The 17,578-nt window shown below is 44.4% G+C and overlaps 1 non-coding gene across 1 annotated transcript; it reads left to right on the plus strand.

Annotated features, from left to right (window-relative positions):
• Positions 1–11,688: 11,688 nt before the first annotated feature.
• On the plus strand, positions 11,689–11,798 carry LOC118977541 (U6 spliceosomal RNA). Its single transcript, XR_005064549.1, has one exon. It is a non-coding gene; the product is annotated as a U6 spliceosomal RNA (small nuclear RNA).
• The last annotated feature ends 5,780 nt before the right edge of the window (positions 11,799–17,578 follow it).

Raw genomic sequence — 17,578 nt, forward strand, 5'->3', positions numbered from 1 at the left:
AAAAAGAGGTAGACCTAAGGGGTGGGAGCTGACTCGGGGGCCACAGCGTAACTCTACAGAAATTTCATTGATTTATTAATTTCTTCATTCAGTTTTTCAAGCATTCAATAGACGGAACATGCTCTTACTATGTGTCAGGCAGTTTTATATGCTGTGGAAACAGACAAAGGTGAACAAAATAGATAATGATAAGGCATTTAGATTTTTCACAACATGGTGAGATCATTTCCTGGTCATTTTTAGTGTTGTAATTTTACTAAAAATAGACAGACACAGAAACATACACCCAAAAATACAGAGTAGCAGTCTTTGAACCTTCTAATAAACTTCAGTTACAAGAAGCTATACCCCTCAAAAATCTTAGCATGGCTAGAATCCCCATACTTGCCATCTCAATTTTGGCACCAGGCCCTCAATGGGAGGTGAAAGAAGGCACAGCACCATCCCAAACGTGAAGATTTCTCTGGAAAAGAAACCACTTAGAACAGTGACAGGCACGTGGGAAGCACTGTCTAAGTGCCAGCTGTCACGATCATCATCACCTTCCTCATTATTTTAGGGGAGGGGGACAGCAAATGCAAAGGTTTGTAGGTGAGAGAGGGCATAACATGTTCAAGGAGTGTAAACTTCTAAGAGGCAAAAGGGTAGTGAGATATTTGGCTGGAGAGACAGGTAGCAGACAAACCATGGGGAGCCTTGGGCTTAGGGAGCCACCAATGGGTTATTAGTGCCCTCACTTGGGGCCTAAATATCCTTCCCTTTGACTTCTACTCAAATAAAACATTACTTGGCATTCTTCTCCCCCTTTATCTATTCTGACATACCCTCATCATAGCTGTCACAGCTTCCCATTCTTCCAGAGCAGGGCTCCCATTAAATGACTTCCCTACTCAAAAACCTTCAGTGGCTGACCAGTAACCACAGAACTCAGCCAGCTCTCTCAATCTGGCACGCAAGCATCGCTGTGCTAGGGTTGCAGCTTCCCCGTCAGCCGCCCTCCTTCGCATAATGTCTACATTGGCCTCTATGTGTGGCTACTTGCTTCCAAGGGTCCCTGTGCCTTCAACTCCCTCCCTAAATGTCCCATCTCAATCTTTTGAAAATGTGCACCTTCCAAAGCTCTTCTCAGTACTGCCTTTTCTTAGACTCCAAATATGTGCCTTCTCGCATCTCCAAACGCCCACTTTGCATTTCCTCCGAGGTTTTTTATTACCCTGTGCACTGGTCTGTTTCTCAGCACAGATCGTTGGCTCTCTAAAGACTTCCTTTCACGGAGAGCCTTTTGGGGCAAGTGTTCTGTAAAATACAGGTTAGGGAACACAATAGGAAAGAATGAAACCAGACCCCAGGGTGGGTTCTCCCACATCCTCACCACTCTGGTCTGTTTTGTTTTCTGGTGGAGGGAGCCCAGGGGGTCCTCTGTAGAGAGTGAAACAGAGGGTGAGTGGCCAGGGAAAGCCATGGCCACAGCCGCACGCAAGTCCACTTGGTCAATTACTGAGCCCAAGGAAATGGGCAGTCCAGGATGTCTTTCAAGGTAATTACAACTAAGCCAGTCATTAAGGCTGTGGATTGGGAGACAAGATGCATGAAAAGAGATAACTCCATGGCTGGAAGCAAATCACATTATTCCCCTCTGCTCCACTTCCTTACCTCCTTTCCTCCTCTGAAGAATGTCCCCGCCAGGTGGCTGAACCCATTCAGCCTGATGCCTCCCGGCTCACCTACACATTCTGGTTTGTCACGTTTCCCTGCTTAATTACTGTCACCAGCGTTCTAAATTTTTGTAAACTCAACACACTGAATAATAAGGTTAATAAAACTGGTGAACTCCTTTGCCATGCACACAGACTGCTTCTATAAAAGTGTCCAACATATTATTAGCTCAGATTTAATCATCTTTTCTTGCATCTTCTTATTTTTTTCCTAAGGAAGCTATCGTCTTTCCAGTGGGGGCTTTACTTACTCGATGTGAGATTTTTAATTCCTCTGGACTTGTATATTTATAGCTTCTAACATTTCTGCACTGAATAATTTCACCCGTGAAAATGCATCTAGAAATAGAGAAATCGAACAAGCATGAAGCTCCCGACTGAAGCATTGACTATCTCCGGCTGCCCCTGGATTATTCTAAAAAAACTTCCTGTTTACTCTTAGTTCACAGGGTTCTCAGAGGACTAAGTAATAAAAATATTCAGGCAGAGGGTATTTTTTAAACTAGAAGGATCGATTTTTACCATTGCACACATCCATTCAACAAACATTTGAGAGCCTCTTGGGAGCCAGGTACTCCCGTACATGGAAGACACACTGAATTAGGCAGATATGGTTCTCAGACCCTCCCTCGTTCTGCTCCGGCCTCCTGAAGCTCATACACTAATAGGGGCAGACAGGCTTTTAAATAGCTTTTCAGGAGCCTAGGAAAATCAGCAATAGGTAAGGTTATTTTAGACAGAACACATAAGTTCAAGCAGAAGACATTTTCTAAAAATGGAGTTCTATTTGGAGTATAAATAAACCCTAGAGGCAAAAGATACTTCTTGCTTTTCTTTGGGGTGCAAACTGTCCCTGGAAAATGGCAGATCCTTTGGACCGAATTCCTGTGCTACTTAACAGCACGCCAAGACAGTGAAAACAAACAACACCGAAGGTCAAAAATGGGGATGCGGAAAAATGGAACGCGAGTCAGTCATGGTCATTTCTGGGAGAAAATCCGTGCTGACCACAGTGTGCACAGTGTAATGAAAGACCCAAATATAGAATCCATAAGAAACCTAAGTGGCTTGAGATTGATCAAATCGGTCAGGCTCTGCTGAACTGGAACCAACACAGAGGCTTGGAAAAGTGTACTTTGCTTCCTCTCTCTGCAGCTGGCTGGGTTATGCAATCTAAAAACAACTTCCAAGTACGGGCTGGGTGACAGGGAGACTCTAAAGCCACATGCACACTTCCACGATGACCCCATCATGGGGGCATGGTGGGGACTTAGTCACATCAGGTACTGGATCCAGTCCAGTGAAAAATGAGGTTAAAGGAAACCGGCCCTACTGCCTAAGTCTTGCAGAAGGTGCTGAGCTAACAGAAGAGATGCTCTCAGCATCTCCTGTGACTGCAGTTGACATCTACCATGCTACGTGCATTAGTTGTTTTTCAGTGTCATTCAGTGCATGTGTGAGATGAGTACCACTAGCACCCCACTTTGGAGATAAGAAAAATAAGGCACAGAGGGGTTTAGCAACTGGTCCATGGCCATGTCTGCTGTTGAGTCCAAGAACCAGAATAAACTCATAGCCTCTGTTTTCCGCTTGTAACCAATCAGGGGTTGGGTACTCCCTTCCGAAGACTACATTTTCTACCCCTGGATGACAGAGACACTTCTTGCAACATTTACCTTGCTGTTCACTCTACTAATGATGCATTTTCTCTGTGATTAGATTGTAACTGTATTTGAAAGACATTGTGAAATAAAATTAATTCCCTCCCAAAGTTGAGGGAGAGTGGGTCAGGGTGAGGTCAGAGAAAGTTTTATTAGAAGCCAAATAAAATAAGGACAGAAACATGGACAGAGGCAAAATCCTGGGAAAGGGGGAGATCGGGGATCAGCAGTGCAGTCCAGGCATCGGCGTGGCCAGCTGGCTTAGCTCCCAGGGCACCGGGCAAAGGGAAATTCGGAGGGGAGGGGACACAGGCTAACTTCAGAACCACAGGGGAAGGTTAACAAAGGAGGTCATTTCAGAAAATGTGCTTAGGGCTCAAGGTTGGCAAGAAAGNTACTCCCTTCCGAAGACTACATTTTCTATCCCTGGATGACAGAGACACTTCTTGCAACATTTACCTTGCTGTTCACTCTACTAATGACGCATTTTCTCTGTGATTAGATTGTAACTGTATTTGAAAGACATTGTGAAATAAAATTAATTCCCTCCCAAAGTTGAGGGAGAATGGGTCAGGGTGAGGTCAGAGAAAGTTTTATTAGAAGCCAAATAAAATAAGGACAGAAACATGGACAGAGGCAAAATCCTGGGAAAGGGGGAGATCGGGGATCAGCAGTGCAGTCCAGGCATCGGCGTGGCCAGCTGGCTTAGCTCCCAGGGCACCGGGCAAAGGGAAATTCGGAGGGGAGGGGACACAGGCTAACTTCAGAACCACAGGGGAAGGTTAACAAAGGAGGTCATTTCAGAAAATGTGCTTAGGGCTCAAGGTTGGCAAGAAAGATTCCAAAGGACATCAGGGGCTCCCATCAGACACAAGAGGCTGCAGAAGGAGAAAGGCTGGGGCCTGACCGGTGCCCAGGAGAAACACATCAGTGGGGACTGAGACGGGCAGCCCAGCCTTCCTGGGGCAGCCCTCACCCGACAGGCTCTTGATGGGACTGGCTCGTCTGCCCATTCTGTAGCCCGATTCAGGGAGAGTAGGGCCCTGCACAGGGCTAGTGTGACTGGGAAGAGCTGGGATGCAGGTCGAAGGGCAGAAAATGCTGAGTTCCACTCAAGACTCACAACTGCTGGCAGTATGTGCTCTGGAGTTTTCAATGTCTCACAGTGAGTGCGGGCAGCTAGGACGGACAGAACAGAGCGAAGACCAGGAAACCCCAGTTTCGAGAAAAGTTTTTAAAAATTCACTCAGTGTCTATAAAAAGACATGTTCCTGGGGAAGCTCTGAGAGCACCGTGGAGAATATAGGGATGCACAATTAATACCCCAGAGGCGGCTCCTCTTACTGCCCTTATGCTCTTGTCCTATCCTTTATGTTTAGGTAGTGTGATTTTTTCCATCAAATATGTTGATTGAATATTTAATAATTATTATTCAGGATGAGAAGTCAGGTACACAAATATGGTACTTCCTTGCTGTCAGTAATCACTCCCTGGGATGATCGCCACCCCCTACCCCTGTCCTGTGGTGGATCGGAGTCTGGGGGAGGGGGTGGGGGCGGCATGTGTGACTGGAGGATGGGGACAGAGGCCCTCAGGTTCCAGCGACCGGAGCAGCACCCTCCCTGCACACTGCATGCCACTGCGTCATGCCCCTGTCTCAGTTGAAGTAAGACGCCTTTCCCGACCCAGTCCAGACCTGCTTTTACCGTTTCCCTTTGCTTTGGTTTGTTTTAAATCCTGATGATTAATGTATTTTGAAGTGTCCAATGTTTACCAGGCAGTCGATTTTTATATTTACCACAGGAAGGCATATGGTTTAGGAGGATGAGAAATGGCAATTTAGTCATGTTTCCTCAAGGTTGTAATAATATCTGTTAGGGGTAGTTGTAATAACCTTCCCCGGCTGGTGTGTGTTCTAGAAAATGAAAGAGACATGGAGATTCAGAGACACCCTTTCTGAAGCCCGCCACAAACCGCGAGGGTAGTGCAAATGCCCGGTCACAGGGGGACTGTTCTGAGCCTGGTCTTTACCCCACGTGCCCTTAGTTCTGTTCTGAACACTCTTTAGTGCCAGTCCAGGCTTTCTCACGCCATGTCCACTGGTGTGAGACAGCTCCTCACTCCCTGGTGTGGGTGGAGGAACGGTGGTTCAAGGGCATTCAAGATGGTGCCATGTGGAATCTGTGTCACTTCATAACCTTTTCATCTGCATTTTGTCCAGTGAACGAACCTTCTTATATTCTTGTCCAAGAAATGCTTAAGGTGCTGTTCTCCACTTACCCTGGTTTTCCGTATCTGCACTTCTCTCCTCTGAAAAGTATGCTCAATGAGGGTAGGGGCCGCGCGTGTTTCTCCTCGTTGCAGCATCATTGTAGGAACTACAACGGCAGCTGGTACATGGCAGGCGCTCCCTAAGGCTGTGCCGACTGAGCGAATACATGGGTGACCAAATGTATGATTATCTCTTCGAGCGCTGGTGTCACAGCTAATCAATCTCTAATCCCTAATCTCTTTTTTTCAATTTTGTGTTTTTATTTTTTTAATTGTAAATACACAGGACAGAGAAAATTACGGCTCTAACTCTTTTGAAGTGTACGGTTCAGTGTCGTGAGCACAACCCCTGTGCTGTACTGGCACCACCACGGCCCCTCCGCAGGGGGCTTAGAACCCCTCCCCAGGCCCTGCGCTACCAGAAAACTCTGCTGCCCTTCAGGGGTTTAGCTGCAAGATGAGGAATGGGACTTCTGCTGCCCTGGAGACCCTTTGTCTCTTAGGACTGGACAACTGAGTTTTAAAAAGGTGCTGATGCATTTATGTGACTCTAGCCAGAATGAATGTCTCTCTTCCTCCTTCTCTTTAACCAGCTCTGAGCAGCGGGTTCCCTGTTCGACTTCATACCACAGCTCTAGTTTGCACTCAGGTGACAGTAGCACAAAGGCAGGACCTCTGGGCCTTCCAGAAATGAGACGAGTGCCAACTGTTGTGACTGAATGTGATGACAATAAAGAAAATGTGCCTCATGAATCAGACTACGAAGACTCATCTTGCCTATACACAAGAGAAGAGGAGGAGGAAGAGGACGATGACACCTCACTGTATACCAGTGCGTGCCCCCAACTGCTCAGCTGGGGAGCTTGTAGAAAGGGCACTGCTGAGCTGCCCTGCACTCTGGTTCTGGTTCGGGGTCTGGTGTCATCTGGCCCCGGGTCACAGGGCAGCTCAAGTAACCTCTCGGGGCTTCGGTTTCTTCATCAGCAAAATGAAAGTGTAGGTGTCCTGTAAATATCCTCATAAACCTACAAATTACATCATGCTGCCACCTGCTACTTCTTAGATGGCGCTTCCTTTCTTTGATTATTTCCCTTGGGCTGCAGCCCCTCCCTCAAAATGGGGTGGGGACCCTAACCTTCAATTCCAGTCTACAAAATACTTAGATTCTGTGTACACATTCTGTGTACACTATACTCAGAATGGTATAGTGTACAGCTAATTCACTTTAAGCAGACTTCAATAACTTCAGAGGCCTGAATTTAAATTTCTTCTTTAAGGCTTTCAAATGTGCCAAGAGAGAAGAAATGAAGGAAGCAAAGTTCAAAATCTGTCATTCTGGCCATAAATGATAAACACATCACAGTTAAGTGATTGGAGATTGATCACCTAACCTTTCTTTTCCTCTGTATATGATTTTCCTTTTTCCTACCACCTTGTAGAAATGCTCACATGTATACACAGAAAGAATCTATCTCTGACATAACTAATCCATAAGCAACCTGTAGAGTTCTAAAGAGAACCAAGCTCCTTCCAGAAATGGGAAAACTTGAAATACCATCGAATGAGAAATCACATACTTGCTGACCATAGCCACAGTTTTATAAAGGGCAACTTTGATTGCATTGCTGTTTTAAATCCCAGTGGCTTTCAGAAGTTCTTGCCCAGCACCAGCCCACTAGAGGGGAAATACCACGTGCCCTGGCTCTGCTCTGTGAGCAGGAAGATGAGACGTGCCTAGTCGGGCAGCTTCATGGGCTGTCCCGATCCTTTGTCTGTCCCAGCCCAGTTCTCCCCACAGCCCAGCCCAGAGTGGGGGGTGGGATTGGGCACAGCCACCCAGAATGCCAGGCTCTATGGCAACTTCCCAGAAAGAATCACCTGAGGAATAGTATCTTCCAAAGTGTTAATAAATCACCACAAATTTGGTGGCTTAAAACAACACAAATGTATTAGTTGACAGTTCCAGGGGCCACAAGTCCTAAAATCGAGGTGTCAGCAGGGTTTGATTCCTTCCGGAGGGTCCAGGGCAGGAATCCACTTCCTTGCCTTTTCCAGGCTCCAGCCACCACTCACATTTCTTGGCCAGTGGTCCTCTTCCTCTGTCTTCAGAGCGAGCAGGGAACCTTTAAATTTCAGTCTCTCTCCATCTCTTCCTCTCATGTCATCACATTTCTCTGTCATCATCACATCTCCTCTAATTCAGACACTCCTGCCTCCCTCTTATAAGGACCCTTGTGGTTGTCATGGGCCCATCCAGGTAATCTCCCCATCTCAAAATCTGCGACTTAATCTCATGTGCAAAGTCCCCTTTGCCAGGAAAGGCAGCATACTCACAGACCTCAGGGGTCGGGCGTGGCTGTTGTCAGGGCCATCTTTGTCTACCCTATCACTTCATCTCCTTTCTTCCTAATGGCCTCATGAAGTGGCCTGCACGTCCTCCCCTCACCCAGAGCTGAGCACACTCACAGGCTCCTGGAGAGTCCTTGTCACCTCTTCCCTCTGCTTGGGTGCTCCTGGTCTTCTAGGCTGGATGCACCTGCTTCTCCTTCCACACCCCTCTGAGCAACTCGGACCCTCTAGGCCACCTTTCTGCCACCTTGCGCCCTATTTGCAAGTGCACATGTTACTTTCCTGACGAACTTTCCTGAGAGCCAGGAACCAACTCTCTGTGCCCCCTGGGACCTGGAAGAGTGTGGCGGGCTGCAGGTGCTCAGCTGTTACTGCTCGTGCTCAGCAGAGGACCCGGGAGCCACTTCCCTGGGGCCTGGTGCCTGCCCTCCAGATGTCTGCTCCAGAGTCCTGACCCAGGACCCCTCGCCCTCAGCCCAGAGCACCTCCACTGTTGACTGTTGGCTCCCCGTCCTGTGAGCTGGCGGGACTGCACAATGGTTGCCCGTTCAGAAAATACTGTCCCTGGGGAGCTGTTGGTGGCCCGGGAAGGCAGCCTGCATTTCCAACTGTCGCTTTCCGCCTCGCACGAGCAGGGCTTGTTATTTGCTTTGCTGTTTGCTGTGGCAGGGGCTGCTCATCTGTAGTGCCGGCTGAGACGCCCTGGGTCCAAGCAGGTTTGGCTATTCCCACTACGATTCTCTTCCCCTCAGGATGCCACCCTCTACAGGTGTCAGTATGACTCACTTGGCACTTGTACTTGGTAAGAGCCTGAACTTAACAAAAACAGCGCTGGTTGAAAATGCCCAGGCTCATTTCCCCACTCCCTGGGGAGCCCTTGCCTCACCCCAGGTGGAATCTTACCTCCCCGGCTGTCAGGAAATGCAAAAGTGAGAACTGTTTAATTTTGTGGACACTGGAAAAAGTTTGGGGCTGAAGTTGAAGTGGATTTCAGGGCAGAGTTGGTGAGGGAATGCAAACATGAAATCAAAGTTTCTGCTCTGACACATTTCAAAATCAACTGGGGAAAGAGATAAGTTACCAAGTCATTAAAAATTCTGCAAAATCTATCAGCAGAGTGTTGTGGGATGGAAAAATGAATGGATACATGTCTAATAGTCATCTTTTGGATAAGTCTGAAATATTAAACACGAAGTCTTAAAAGTAGTGGTTACACTCTGGGAGAACTTTCCTTACATAATCTCAGGGTGACAGAGACCTTTCTAAATATAATATAGGGCCATAAACCACAAATGAAACAACAGTTACATTTAACTACATTAAAAATATCTCCCACAGAAAAATCTACAGCTCATAAAGTGAAAAAACACATGCCAACTGAGAAAAAATATTTGTAAGTCATATCACAGAAGAAGGCTAAGTTTCAACGTATAAAGAAAAGTTGCAAACCAATTAAAGGAAAACACTAGCCATCTAATGGGAAAATAGGCAAAAAATATAAGGAAATACAGATAGAGCTGGCCAGCCTCACTTATATAGTAAGAGAAATGCAACTAAAATTAAAAAATCAGAGCTCAAAATCAAAAATCACAAAGTGTGAAAACATTTGGATTGTGAGGAATCAGTTTTGTGAGGAAGCCTAGTAGTCACGCACTGTTGGTTGATGTACCGACCGGTACACGAGACCTACAGAGGTTAAATTTCAACATCTATCAGAACTACAAACATGCATATCCTTTGACTCAGAAATTTTGCCAGGAATTCATCCTATGGTTGCTTTCTACCCTATGGGAAATGCCATACACAGAACCTTATTTTCTGTGGCATTGTTTATACGATCAAAAGATCAGAACTGATCGTCACTAGAGGAGTGATAGAAATCGCAGACTGATAAGTTATTATATTTGCCCACAGTGGGATTCTATGCATAGGTCAAAGGGAAGGGGGATGCTCTTTATGACAGTTATGGAAATATCTCTAAGGTATCTTAGGCGACAAAACCAAGGCGCAGACCAGCGTGTTCAGCGAGCTGCCTTTGTGTTTCAAAGACCGGAGGAGTGCGCTACTAGCCGTTTTCAAGAATAAACAGTCTAGTCCTTCTGGTGGTTTTGCTTAAGCTGTTCTCTTCATGTAGATTGCTCGTTCTCCACCTCTGCTTAGTGAAAAAAAATTTTCCAGGAAAATTTCAAATATTTTTTTCTGTTTGAACCTTTATTGATCTTCTTAATTAAATACTCTCTCACTTGAACAAAATTGTAAAATTGTTAGAATAGTTTTAAGGTTTTGGGTAAGAGATCCTTCCTAAGCAAGACGACCCCCAATAATTTACAAATTAAGAAGATAGATTTAACCTTATAAGATACTTACTTGATATTCTATATGGTCAAAGACATCATAAATGGACACGAATGGAACAGATGGAGCACCACATACTGACAACAAAGGCTCATTACCCAGATTATATGAATAGATCTACGGCAGTTTCTCAAAAAAGCTAAACACAGAGTTACTATCTGGCCCATCAGTCCCACTCCTAGGAATTTAACCAAAGGAGATGGAAGTCTGTGTCCACCATGAACTTGTACACAGAGTTCCTGAGAGACAGAGAAAGAGAGGGGCTCCTGGAACCAGCAAACATAACACCAACAGTCGGTAGAAAAAGAGGCACAGGTGAAGAAAAAAATGCTGTCAGCTAAAAAATAAATAAAAGTGCTCAATTTTAAATAACAAATATTTTTCTCCGTTTGATGAGCAAAAATTACAAAAATGTACACTATGGTGTGGGGAAACAAGACATAATGCAGTGGGAGCATAAATTGTTAAAGTGTCTTTGCAGGAGTCAGTAAAAGTTAAAATTATGTATCAGCTTCAATCTATCTACTCCACTGCTAGGCATCTGTGCTCAGAGATACATATGGGCCCATAGAAGCACTTACAAGCACGATCATCACAACCTTCTTAATAATACGGCAGAAAAAACCTCTTAAGCTGGGTGTCAAACTCATTTTCACCGGGGGCCACATCAGCCTCTAGGTTACCTTCAAAGGGCCAAATGTAATTTTAGGACTGTGTACATGTAACTCCTCCTTAACAGCTAAGTGAGAGATCGGTGCTGCTGCTGGGTAGAAACAAGATGTTGGCCTGGATAAAAAAAAAGGTAGAGGGCTGGATGTGGCCTGCAGGCCTTGTGTTGGCCACCTGTGTAGGGGCCACCAATGGGAAAAGGTAAATTCATTCTATGGTGTATTGGGCAGTAGTCTAAAAAGCACAGCAGACTTCTACATATTTGCAGAAAAGATAAAGGGAAAATACCATTGACGTAAACTACTCTGTGTATAGGGGAATAGCCATACATATAAATGAAGGGTGTGTATGTACACACAGAATATATACACAGAATATACAAAATAGATGTGTATGTACACACAGAATATATACACAGACTACAACACTAGTTACCTCTAGAAAGAGGAGTAGAATTAGGGGTGGGGAGGAGCAACTTTGGTTTTCTGCTCTACACATTTACAAGGTTTTGTTTGTTTGGCTGCCGTTGGAAGGTGGTGATGGGCGGACCCAGTTCCCCCAGCTAGACGAAATCTGACCTCAGCCGAGTGGCCCGGTGTGATATTTTCTCCCGTGTTCCACCAAAAAAAGAGAAGAGGCACTTTCTGAAACAGGAATGATTGAACAGTGTCCGCTTTATTCGGCTGCACATACGCTGAAAACTGGAACGATACAGAGAAGATTAGCATGGCCCCTGGGCAAGGATGACACCCAAATGCGTGAAGCGTTCCATGTTTTTAACAGTAAAATGACAACAAACGCATAACTATCAACAACGGAATAAAAAAACAAACAAAACCAAACTAAGCAAACAGTTAGAACAGGAACAGAACCCCACAAATGGAGATCACATGGAGGGTTAGCAACAGGGACGGGCAGGGGGCAGAATGAGGGGAAAAGGTACAGGGACATATACACACAATCGGTAGGCACAGACTAGACAGGGGGAGGGTAGGAATAATATAGGAAGTAGAGAAGCCAAGAGTCACTACTGAGGGAGACCCACTTATCTTATGCCCAGAGAGAATTACTGCACCCACATGACATACCATATAGATTACACTTTCAAAATCTAGACCAGGGGTGTCAAACTCATTTTCTCTGGGGGCCACATCAGTTTGCAGCTGCCTTCAAAGAGCTGAGTGTAATTTTAGGACTGTATAAAAGTAACTACTCCTTAACGAGGGGCAAAGAGCTCGGTGCTGCTGCCAGGTAGAAACAAGGTGCCGGGCTGGATAAAACAGGGCAGAGGGCCGGGTTTGGCCTGTGGGCCTGGTGTTTGCCCTCTGTGGTCTAACCACTATGCTGTATACCTAAAACTAATATCAAATAATATTGAATGTAAAAAAAATCAGAGGAATGAAGTAGTGTAAGATAAGAACAGAATCAATAAAAAATACATACATATATGTAGAACAGAAAACTATCAGTAATGCCAAATGTAGTTTTTGGCAAATGCTATTGAAATTGGTAAAACTCTAACCAGATTGAATAACAACAACAGGGCAGAGAATACAAATCACCAAGAACAAAAATGTAAGAGCCCTTAAAGACATCAAAAAGATAACAATACCCAATTCTTAGGAAGTTTAAGGGAACTCAATGAAGCCATATACATAAAGCACCTAGCACAGTAACCCGGCTTATAGAAGCCATTCATGTAATCATTGACACACGTTTATGGAGCCCAGGCTTTGTGCTGGGCACTGGGAATCCTCAGGGGGGCTGGTGGATTAACTGATGTGGTGAGGAAGGACAGAGAGGGCTTCCCTTGAGGAAGAACAGCGAGGTGCTCTCTGCAGACAGACGAGCAGATATTGTTAACAGGTGAAGTTAACTAGTAAGCATGAGAGTGAGAAGAGGTCTTGCACTGGGAGGAGCATGGCCTGATACAACAAGGTCCGTGTGGCTGGCACTGAAAAGTAAAATTGAGTGGAGGGCTAGATAGAGCTGGGGAGACAAACAGGGGCCAGGCTTTGTTGGGACCCTGCAGGTTACCCCAAAGCACAGGTGGCAAACACAAGGTCTGCAGGGCCAAATCTGGCCCTCCACCTTGTTTTATCTGGCCCGGCACTTTGTTTCTACCCGGTGGCAGTGCTGAGCTCTGGCTTAACAGTCAAGGAGAAGTTACATTTATACAGTCCTAAAATCACATTTGGCCCTTCGAAGGCAACCACGAGGCTGATGTGGCCCCCAGTGAAAATGAGTTTGACACACCTGCTCTAAAGAGTTTAATCGTCATCTTAAGCGCAATGGGAAGCCTCTGAAGGGATCAAATAGGGGTGAGGTGACATAACCAGGTCAGGCAAGATCGCCCTCCGCGAGGCGTGAAGCATTCATGGGGTGTGGACGTGCTGATGCCAGCGGAGGGGTTGCTGCACAGGGAAAACAATGGCTATAACCACTTCGAGCTCATAATGGAAACTGAACTGGAAATAACTCAACAATAACTGCAATCAACAATGGACTGATGGAGTAAATGGCAGTAGAGATAATATGAATGGAGAATAGTAATGTTAACCTCATGTAATTATGACGGTATCTCCAGGATATTTGTTAACTCTAAAAAGCAACGTAGAAAAACTGCGTATATTTGCTGCTGTCCATCTAAAAGAGAAACATTTTGAAAATGGAAGGCTAAGTAAGCTGAGGGCAGGGAGTTAGGGAAAGTTATTTGGGGAACAGGGTGGAAGAGAAAGGGATAGAGACTGAAGGTCTTTGAATACAATTGTTTTGTAGATTTGCCTGGGAAACCATATAGTTTACATAGTTACAAAGCAAAATTAAGTATAAGAAATCAATTCATAAAAACTGAAAATGATACAAAACAAATAAACCTAATTAGGTGTTGAGTTAGTGGCATGATCATAAAAAAGGAGTTAATCGAAGTGACTCTAAAACTGCATCCCTTGGGATATATGTAATAACAAAGAAAATTGCAACAAAAAAAGTCTAAACTGCTTTCCGTTACCCTATTGCTACCAGTAGCATTTTTATTGTTATTCGGAGATGTTTATGCACGAATTGTGGGATAAAATTAAAAAGTGATCATTCTGGTGTCCTTGGCAACTGGGGATTTTGTTCTCTGGTGTGATACATTCGAAGAACAAAAGTAATCACTAACTACTTTTAGTAAGTATATTGTGTGTAAAAATGCTGTATTTTTACCTGAGACTCCTGTGAGTACAATTTTTGTATAATTGTTGGATAGAGAAAACGAGAAATTGTCTGCTCTTCTCTTCTATCACCCTTGTGGTCTCGCAGGACTGGAAATCTTGGCATGAGACAAAGGAAACACTGGTGTAGGCTTAGAGGTTCAGCAAAATTCCTGGGGTCCTCACCCTGCGTCCGCAGTGTGGAACTCATAACGCATTTCATCTCGAAAAAAGCAGTTGTTTCCTATTCCTGTCCACTGAAAATACCTAGAAACAATGACCAAGAGAGTAACAAATCACTTCTGATATCCAGATTATGGTCTCTAAACACCATTCCCCACCTAAGGAGCTAGGGTTAGAGAAATGGCTAATTCCAAGTTCTGAGGCCGGGTATTTACAAGGTGAGCCAGGAACACCTTATGATACCACTGGCCAAAGACAGAAAAATTAAAATAACACAAAAATGATTTCCTGTTAAATTTGTATTGATACAATACCAGTAATCACCTTTGGAGGATACTAAGGAATTAATTCATTATTGTGAAAATTAGTAAATAAAGAGAAAAAAGTCATGTATTTACTCTTTCTTTCCTGCATAAACTGTCGCTCAGGCTAAGCAAGTGACAGGGAGATATTTCTCCCTGTCACTTGTTCAGGTGTCAGATGAAGGAGGAATAATAAAATTAGAAAATTATTACTTTCCAACCTTAATTAAATAATAAATGTAGGTAATGACCATCAGTGGCTGCTAAGATCTCAGAATGGGTTCAACCAGAGTCTTCATGTGCCTCCTGATGGAAGAACACGATAGCATCTAAGACATAAACTTACTAAGAACAACAAAAAAATCAAACCTGCATCTGAACAAGCCTTTAGATCCAACTATCATTACACAGAAAATCCAGGAGATGGAAGAACATGTTAAGTAACACAACAAAGATACAATGAGCAAAATTCAGAATTTGAGAAATTCTGCAGAACAAATGTTTTTACTATTCGTCAAAAAGATGCAAGCAAGAAAAAAATTGGACGGGAACCCATAGATTAAAAGAGATTTAAGACATATTAATCGGCTGAAACAGATGGACCTCATTTGGATGTCGATTTAAATAAGCAAACGGTAAGGAATGACTTGGTGGTGGATAATGGGTGCCTGGGATGAAGTAGAGAGCATAATTCTCTCTACTCTTACATGCGTCTGAAACTTTCCATAGTAAAATGTTAAGTAATAATTAACAGCAACAAAAACAACTAACTTCCAGTGAGTGCTTATTACATGCAAGGCGCCGTTCTAAGCACTGCACAGGCGTACATTGTCCACCTGTTGATGAGGTGGGCGCCCGTCTGCACCACACCGATGAGGAAACCGAGGCATAGAGGGGCTGGCCAAAGTAAGCGTGTAGTAGTTTGAGTATGCGAGACACAGCGTTCATTCTCGTATTGTTAGTTGTTAATTGCTGCATTATTTTTCCCATGAGCAACTGTAAACCTACTTTTGCTCAACTCCATACGTTATAGTTTTCTCTTTCCTGCTCTTAGAGCTGTACTTTTTCTTCCTCAGATGAAGATGGGGGTACTCCTTTTCTAGTTTTTAGTGTCACTTAACATTCTCTCTGGTTTCAGAGGTGTTGGCATTTGAGCCCAGCTTGATGTCACCTGCCCCTGTTGTAACGATGCTCTAATCCATCAGCCAGGAAACCAGGACAAGTATGTCTGCTTATCAGCCACGCTTTGAGTGCTGACTCTATTTTTCTCACTGTACTAGGTACTTATATTCATGACCATATTTTGTTGTGTGTAATGTGCACCTTTGTGTACAAATTTTTGAGGGAAAAATAAGGATACACATTACATGACTAGGTACTTAAAAAAACAGCTTTGCTTGTTTCTGATCACTGCAAAGCCACATTACACAAAGTGCAAAAGCATCGCAGTGGACTTGAAAATTCCTTTATAATAGGAAAAACAAGTATCTAAAGAGAAATGAATGAATAAATAAATAATTGGATTAAAAAATTAAAACAAAAGATTTTTTTCCTGACAGTTTGGGCCAAAGACATGGGTGCGCATTATATGCAGCAAAACACGGTATGCCATTTACTCCTCTCTCACACAGTAACAAAGTCATTCTTCTTCCCAGCATAGAGATAAAGAGACTGAAGGTCAAAAAGGGTAAGTCACTGACCCAGAGTCACGAAGCTGTGCAGTAGCAGTCGGCTGCTCGAGTCTGTGTTCTCCTGTAACATCTCTGTTTTTCAACACGTGTATAATGAGTTAGGTGGTTTGTGGTCATGGCATTTAATTGCACTTCCTCACCCAGTAAGGGAGCTCTGCTGTCATTTTCATTCAACCTTCCCTCACGGCCCGGAGAACAAATCAGTCAGGTGCCAGTATGTCTTTAACACCTCTCTAACCTCTGCTAATCTCCATTTTTAACCTAGAAAGTACACCTGGGGTCGGCGGAGTCCGGCACAAATAGCAGTGGCACATAGCAGGACAGGCTCAATCTTAAGGATCCTTTCTATTTGCAAGTGATATTGGTGTTTATACATCAATGAAGAATTTCATTTAAAAATAAAATTAAGTAGAAGAACTAGGGCTAAAGGAAACTATCACATAAATAAAAGTGACGGTGCCCTGACTGGGCGGAGCATCCTCCCGCAAAGCAAAAGGTCACTGGCTCGGTTCCAGGTCGCGCATGTGCCTGGGTGGCAGGCCTGGTCCACTGGTTGGGGAGCGCGCCAGAGGCAACCATGAGAGGAAACTGACTGATGTTTCTCTCCCTCCCTCTCTCCCTTCCTTCCCGTCTCTCTGAAAATAAATAAATTAAATTAAATTAAAAATAAATAAAACTGATGGCGGTCCAGAGAAATGGAAGATAATCACTAGGTGATGTCGGACTCCGATGGCTGACTTCCAAAAACCTGTGTTCCTTGACGTACCTTCTCCCCCAGGTAGGGACTTCGGTGCTGGCCTCACCTCTCTAACAGCAGCCGATTGCCTTCTCTTGACCAAGACAGAATCTGTTACTTCCCTTGGAAACTCTTTGTCACTGTTCCCTGGTGAATGCACCTCTCCAGTGAGCCTGTCTGGGACCCTAGCACTGCAGGCCAGATGGTTCTCTTTATTCCCCACTGATCAGACTCGCATGCATGCAGGATGGGGCCACAGCCTTTGGCTGCCCATATGTCTCCCATGCCAGGGTTTCAGGAAAGAGTTAGGGGCTAAAAATACATCACCGATGAGTCAGGGTTGTTAATACCTAAGACAACAATCTATTTTGGAAATTTTAGCATATCCAGGTGATTTTTTAAAACTAACATGATTTCCCTTCATTCCTCTTTCCTAAGCCTTCAGCGCCCCA

This window comes from Sturnira hondurensis, unplaced genomic scaffold (genome assembly GCF_014824575.4).
Source record: "Sturnira hondurensis isolate 20B ecotype Veracruz unplaced genomic scaffold, ASM1482457v3 Scaffold0021354, whole genome shotgun sequence".
NCBI lineage: Eukaryota > Metazoa > Chordata > Mammalia > Chiroptera > Phyllostomidae > Sturnira > Sturnira hondurensis.